At 51.3% G+C, this 7,500-nt stretch overlaps 1 protein-coding gene across 1 annotated transcript in view; it reads right to left on the bottom strand.

Moving 5' to 3' along the window:
* Positions 1-7,500, bottom strand: part of lamc3 (laminin, gamma 3) — a gene marked incomplete at both ends in the record, with an annotated part of 146,832 nt that overhangs the window by 77,913 nt on the left and 61,419 nt on the right.

Here is a 7,500-nt window from a genome sequence, read left to right as displayed (position 1 = left end):
CCAAATTGTGCTTAGAGGGAATTATTTTCACCGGACATTATGTCCGACGAGTTTTCAATTTGTCGGACTTCAACACATTTTACCGGACAAAGACCGGTAATTACCGGTTAACGGAAACCCTGGTATGTGTGTGTGTGTGCAGTGTGACTACAGTATATGTGTGTGTGTGCAGTGTGACTACAGTATGTGTGTGTGTGTGCAGTGTGACTACAGTATGTGTGTGTGCGTGTGTGTGTGTGTGCAGTGTGACTACAGTATGTGTGTGTGTGTGCAGTGGGGTGACAGTGTGGATACAACCATTGAGTCAGTGAGCCCAGTATGTGTGTATGTGTACAGTACAACAGGTTTCCCACAGTACAGCATGTCCTATGTGTATGTGTGGGTGTGTGTGTGTGTACGTGTGCGTGCGTACGTGCATGTGCGTGCCCCCCCCCCTCTGTGGACCACACAGACTTTTCCTCCCCTCTGTCGAGGGCACTGGTGTTCCAGGCTGACATGCAGGCTCAGTAATAAAGGGAGGCAATTACAAATGCGGCCTCAAAGCCCCGGTAATAGAACCGGTGAGGTGAGGATAAGAGGAGTTCCCATCCTGGGCCGTCCCTACGGAACGGTCCCTGTTCCTTTTAATCAGAGCGGAGCCGGGAGAGAGCAGGGGCCGTGATTAAGAAGCCCCGCTCCTACGAGGGATGAGAAGGAGAGCTCGTCTGGGGAGAGCGCTAAATCTCTGAGGTCTGGACGGACGGACAGACCGCGCGCACGCTGAACGCAGCTCCTATTATTTATTCCCCTCCCGACCGCATATACCCACCCTACTATTCCCTTGTTCACCAGATTTGCGATTGAAATTATCTTCGTGTGTGGTTGGGAACACCAGGGCCTACTTTAACATGGTTCAACACGTTTCACAGAGAGTTTCAGTAGCGGCGTATTGTGTTGTCAGGCAGGACACAGCCCAGATGAAGAGACGGGAGAGCTCTTTGCTGGCGCTTATGTTTAATCACGCTCCTCACACGTCCCCGCGAAGCGAGAGGAAAGAACTTGCTAACGTGGCTATTTTTTGTGTTTTTTCGATCTCGTTCTTGTTACAGCTAGAGAACCCAAGCGCAGGACGTGTATATCAAAGGAACCGGTTTTTTTATAAAGGAATTGAGGGAAAGGAATAACAGTTGGGCAGGATTACACGGTCTGGTGAAAAGGTCCGTATGTTGGCAATTCTCAAGTCGCGCAAATGCCGAAAAACAAATTTTTTTTTTCATGTTATGAAAGTCTAAGTGTTGAAGAGCCCACTCAATATAACAAACAGTTTTAGGATCACTAAATAGTTATAATTTGTGAATAGGATTCACTGTATCATCTGCCTTCCTGCATCATAGGCTACTGGGTTAGTGATACATGGCTTGTAAACAAGCTTACGTTTTAGGACGTATTCCAAAGCAAGGACTGTGTGATCATCAAATGATGTGTAGTTATGTGTTTTTAGCATGTTGATGTTCTATCAGCATGTGGTGATGTGCTGAACATGCATTTAGGTCATAGCAATGTTCTTACTTAGCTGCTAGCTAGCTACCAACATGATGGCAGCAAACGCTTTTGTTTTGATTCTGAACGATTTTCTCCGGTAGTTGGTTTGAGATGTAATAATAATAATAATAATAATAATTCATTGGATTTATATAGCGCTTTTCCGAGGCTCAAAGACGCTGACAATGGGAAAAACGGAAAACACAGAAACAACAAGCAACAGATAACATGAGCACATAGAACACAGAGTTAACGAACGGGGAAGGGGAGGTTGTATGCATGTCCATGGGGGGAGGGGGGTGCATCATTATCTTTGATGGGGATTTTCTGTGCTTAGTGATTTCCGGTGTAGCAACTTTCAAATACTCATGTCGTCTTCAATTTGTTTCCGATTTCAATGTATGATGCATCATTTGAAAGCTTACAATCTGTAGTTTAAGCACATGTAAAAAACTGAAAAATGATTTCGCCTACAGGTAGCCCTTTTCATTGGGCTGTGTCACATATGGGAAAAACGGAAAACACAGAAACAACAAGCAACAGATAACATGAGCACATAGAACACAGAGTTAACGAACGGGGAAGGGGAGGTTGTATGCATGTCCATGGGGGGAGGGGGGTGGGAGGGTTAGGGGAGAAGGTTAGGGATAGGGGAGGTTGTATGCATGTCCAGGGGGGGGGCGGGGGTGGCAGGGATGGGGGAGATGGCTAGGGGTAGGGGAGGCTGTAGGCGTGGGAGAACAGGTAGGTTTTGAGGTGGGATTTAAAAGTGAGGAGTGAGGGTGAGTCTCTGAGTGGTTGAGGGAGAGAGTTCCAGAGGCGGGGTGCGGCTCGTGAAAAGGCACGGTGACCGAAGCCTTTGAGTTTTGAGGGTGGGACAGTGAGGGGAACAATGGATGAGGATCGGAGGGTACGGGTAGGGCGGTGGGGGAGAAGGAGGTCAGTCAGGTAAGGGGGGGCCAGGCTATGGAGGGCTTTGTATGTGAGGATGAGGACTTTGAATTGTATACGTTCTTTGATGGGGAGCCAGTGGAGAGAGTGGAGGACAGGAGTGATGTGGTCACGGGAGCGGGTGTTTGAGAGGAGGCGTGCAGCAGAGTTTTGGACCATCTGGAGTCTATGGAGGGAGCGGGAGGTGATGCCGGTGAGTAGGGAGTTGCAGTAGTCGAGGCGGGAGGAGATGAAGGCGTGGATGAGGGATTCAGCAGCGGGGGGGGAGAGGCAGTGTCTGATTTTTGCAATGTTTCGGAGGTGGAAGTAGGATGTCTTGACAATGGAACTGACGTGGGGATCGAATGAGAGGGTGGGGTCCAGAATGAAGCCGAGGTTGCGAGCCAGGGGGGAGGGGGTGATGGTAGTGTCGTCAATGGTGAGTGTGATGGGTCTGGTTTTATTGAGGGTGGATTTGGTGCCGATGAGGATGACTTCGGTCTTTTCACTGTTCAGTTTGAGGAAGTTGTGTGTGAGCCAGGTTTTTATTGCGGAGATGCAGGTTTCGATGTGAGTGAGGGGTGGGTTCTGGGTGGAGTTTGTGGTGATGTAAATCTGTGTGTCATCAGCGTAGCAGTGGAAGTCCAGGTTGAATTGGCGGATGATGTGACCGAGGGGGAGTGTGTAGCAGAGGAAGAGCAGGGGGCCGAGGACTGAGCCTTGTGGGACCCCCTGTGTGACAGAGGAGGAGGAGGAGGTGTGACCGGAGAGGGAGATGAACTGGTGTCTGTTGGTGAGGTAGGAGGTGAGCCAGTCCAGGGCGGTGCCCTCAACACCCAGTTGGCGCAGCCTTTGAAGGAGGATGGAGTGGGACACTGTGTCGAAGGCTGCGCTCAGGTCTAGTAGAACTAGGATGTTGAGGGCACCTGAGTCTGCAGAGGTGAGGAGATCGTTGATTACTTTGACCAGGGCTGTTTCAGTGCTGTGATGTGGGCGGAAGCCAGATTGAAGGGGTTCATACAGTTTGTTGGATTGGAGGTGGGAGTGAAGTTGGGCAGCGACAACGCGCTCTAGGGTTTTGGAAAGGAATGGTAGGTTGGAGATGGGGCGGTAGTTGGAGAGATTGGCTGGGTCAAGAGTGGGCTTTTTGAGAATGGGGGTGACAGCGGCAAGTTTGTAGCATGAGGGAACGTGGCCTTGGGATAGTGACTGATTGAAGAGGGCAGTGAGGTGGGGGATGAGGGCAGGGAGGCAGGCCTTGGTCAGGGTGGTAGGGAGGGGGTCGAGGGAGCAGGTGGTTGTTTTGGAGGCGGTGATGATAGTAGTGATGAGGGAGGAGTCAATAGGGGAGAAAGTAGTGAGAGGAGTAGGGGGAGGGTAGTCAGGAGGGGGGAAGATGACAGCAGGGGGGGCGGGGGTGGTGGAGTTGGAGATGGAGGCAGTCAGTGAGCTATTGATGTGGGAGATCTTGCTGTTGAAGGCGTGGAGAAAGGAGTTGCAGAGGTCAGGGGAGGAAGTTGTGTTGTTGTCCGGGGGTTGGAGTAGTGTCTTGACAGTGGAGAAGAGGGTGCGGGGGTTTCGATTGGAGGTGTTGATGAGGGTGGAGTAGTAGGCAGATTTGGCAGCTTGGAGTGCGTCACGGTAGGAGGAGATATGTTGCTTGTAGACTTCAGCATGGACAGTGAGGTGGGTTCTATTGTGTAGTCGTTCAAGTTGGCGGCCGGTCTGTTTCATGGTGCGTAGTTCAGGGGTGTACCAGGGGGAGGAGGTGGTGAAGGAGACAGTGATGGTTTTCAAGGGGGCCAGTGAGTCAAGGGAGTCAGAGAGAATGGAGTTGAGTAAGGTGGCATAGTCTTCCGGGTTGGTGGGAGTGGAGTCAGTGGGGAGGGCAGAAGATATGGACTGGGATAGAGTGAGTGGGTTGACAGATTTTATGTTACGGAAGGAGATGGTGCGTTTGATGGGGTGGCGCGGTAGGTGCAGGGGGGCAGAGAAGAGGATGCAGTGGTGGTCAGAGAGTGGGAAAGGAAAAGGGTGGGGGTTGGATATGGGTAGGGAGGCAGAGCAGACAAGGTCAAGTGTGTGGCCTTTTACATGGGTGGGGAAGTTGATGTGCTGGGTGAGGTGGAAACAATCAAGGAGAGAGAGGAAATCAGAGGTGAGGTTGGAGTTGGGTTGGTCGACATGGATATTAAAGTCACCGGTGAGTAAGAGACGGGTAGAAAGGGAAGAGGCAATGGTGAGGAGTTCAGAGAGATCAGACAGAAAAGAGGGGTGTGGCTTCGGTGGGCGGTAGAGTAGGAGTGCAGTTATGGAGTTGGGGAGTGAAAAGGCGAGGTATTCGAAGGATGACATGGGTGGGAGGTTGAGGTCCAGTACAGTGACAGTTAGGGTGAGTTTGTGGAGAGCAGCGAGACCACCCCCTCGCTTGGAGAGGCGGGGTTTAGCGATGTAGGTGTAATTAGGGGGGGTGGCCTGGTTGAGTGAGTAGTAGTCCGAGGGTTGTTGCCAGGTTTCAGTGAGAAGTATGTCCAGGTTGTTGTCCAGTATCAGTTCAGATATGACAGGGGATTTGTTGGAGAGAGAGCGAGTGTTCAATAGTGCAAGGGAGATGGATGGGGGAGCAGGAGGGAGAGAGCGGAGGTTTGAGGGGTCAGCGGTGCGGTGTGGGGTGATGACAGGTGAGCGAGAGGTAGTCCAGAATGAGGGGATGTTTGTGCCTTCAGGGTGGTGTAGAGTCCGGTGTCGATGTTGCTGGGAGCCTCGGTGGATGTAGCGGCGGCGGCGGAGAATGCCTGCCTTGGTGGCGGCGGTGGCAGCAGCAGCAGTGAGGCGATGGTTATGGTTCAGTGAGTGAAGGTCAACGGCAGTATAGGTGAGTATGGTGGGCGGGGGTCCAGGGCAAAACGATAGGAGCAGCAGGAGGGTGAGTCCAAGTTGGAGATGAAACCAGAGTACAGATGGGAGCAGTTCAGTGGATAGGTTGGGAGTGACTAGTAGTTGGTGGGCAGTGAGTTGTGTAAACATGGCAGTAGACCAGAGTGACAGCGTGGTGTTGTTGTTGTTGTTGTCATCTGTATTGCCAGCCTGGGACTGAACCCGCGCGGCCAGCCAGCCTAACCGTGCCATGCCAGCGACCAAAACCTGCAGTAGTGAGTGAAGGCCGGGAAGGACTGACACTCACCTGCGGAGATGGCAACCCCCGAACCGGGGAGGGAGTGGTGGCTACCTCCCGGAACGGGGGTAGTGGCACAGCACAGCCAGGCCAGCGATGCGCGCAGCGGGTCGGTCAGCAACACAAAGCCGGGGGACAGGAACGATGAGGCGGTGAATACTGCAGTCCGGTAGAGGAGGAGATGGATACTGTAGTCCGGTAGCGGAGGCGATGGATACTGTAATCCGGTAGTGGAGGCAGTGAGAGGTGGGAGGTGGCGGGTGGGAAAGCAGCGGAGGTCGGCGAAGAGTCAAAAATACTTGGAAAAGAAAAGAAGAAAAATAAAAAGCGGAGACCTCCGGGGGAAGACGGGCACACAAAACAAGGTAGACGGCGAAAACAAGAAACCAGGACAGGATACAAAAAGACAGGATACAAAAAAGACAAGACCGGGTGACAGAAGCGGCAGTCACAGCGCTTGACGCCAGCGTGCTCTGAACCCGGAAACAGCAAACAGCTACGGCAAACGCAACAGGACAATTCGCAACGCCACTCAAGGCAGCTACATTGACCAAGCATCAACTATTTTGAAGTAGTTCTTCTTCTAGTACTATCTTCAATGTATGGCATATCATTTGAAAGCTTACAATCTGCACTTTCATAATCTGTAAAAAAATAAAATCAAAATGACATTGCCCTACTCTGGGACTTTTTCACCAGACGCTGTACCATATAGGTTAAATACACACGCACGGATGCAAGCATGCATGCACACACATATCTGTGTATCTGTATGTGTGTTTGGGTGTGTGTGTGCATCTGTGTGTGTGTGTGTGTGTCTGTGTGTGTGTGTGGGGGGGGGGGGCTGATCTGTGGCTCTCTAATGACGTCTGTGGTGCTCTTCTCCAGAGGCGGCCCACTTACTGGCAGATCTGTCCCCAGGCCCCGGCTGCACTGGCAAAAATCTGAACGGCAAAGATCAACGAGCCCCTCATTACTGCACAGTCACTAGAGAGGACAAGGACAGACTCTGCTCCAGGCCTGACACGTTGTCTACCTGTCTACCTGTCTACCTGGATCCAGACACAGAGTGTTCTTATCCTTATTGGATGATCCAGTTAGCCAATCTGGGGTCATTAGGTTCAAAGCGGTGTTTCTCAGGAGGTTCAAATCACCTCTCTCTATAGGTCTTCAGTACACACAGTCATCAGATCAGGACTACTTTGCTTCAAATCAGCCCGGATTGGATTCTTTACCCGACAATCAAGTGCTCTCGTCAAGTTCCCTGGCTCTTGGTAAACGGGTCAGTGTGTCATGTATGTATATACAGTACCAGTCAGTACCAGTCAAAAGTCTGGACACACTTCCCCATTCAATTGAATGGGAAAGTGTGTCCAAACTTTTGCTCTGGTTTTATTATACTTAACAGAACACACTCCAGTGCTTTTGAGAAAGGCAGCTAGCTGTAACGCAACGTTATGCGTGTGCGAAGAGCCCCTTATCTGTTGGGTTAGCAGAGCTGACAGTTGACCACCCCGGGGTGTGGCGTTGTGAAGAGAACGCGAGTAGAACGTCCACGTTAGGTTGTTATGGTTGTCGTGACAGAAGACACACAGAGAAGCTTGGTGGAGAAACTTGCTAACGCTAATCACCTCAGCCTCCGTTTCGGCTTGCTCTCTAGCGGTGACGATGGCAGCGCATACAAGGGTAGATTAATTGATTTTTTTCCCTGTCGTGTACGTAGTTGGACAGTTGTAGTGTTGTGTGTGTGTGTGTGTGTGTATGTGTGTGTATGTGTGTGTGTCTGTGTGTGTCTGTGTGTGTGTCTATGAGTGTGTGTGTGTGTGTGTGTGTGCGTGCATGTGTGTGTGCGCTTGTGTGTCTTTGTGTGTGCT

The sequence above is a fragment of the Nansenia antarctica genome (assembly GCF_963989245.1).
Source record: "Nansenia antarctica genome assembly, chromosome: 4".
Classification (NCBI taxonomy): domain Eukaryota; kingdom Metazoa; phylum Chordata; class Actinopteri; order Argentiniformes; family Microstomatidae; genus Nansenia; species Nansenia antarctica.
This window is presented reverse-complemented; position numbering and strand designations above follow the sequence as displayed.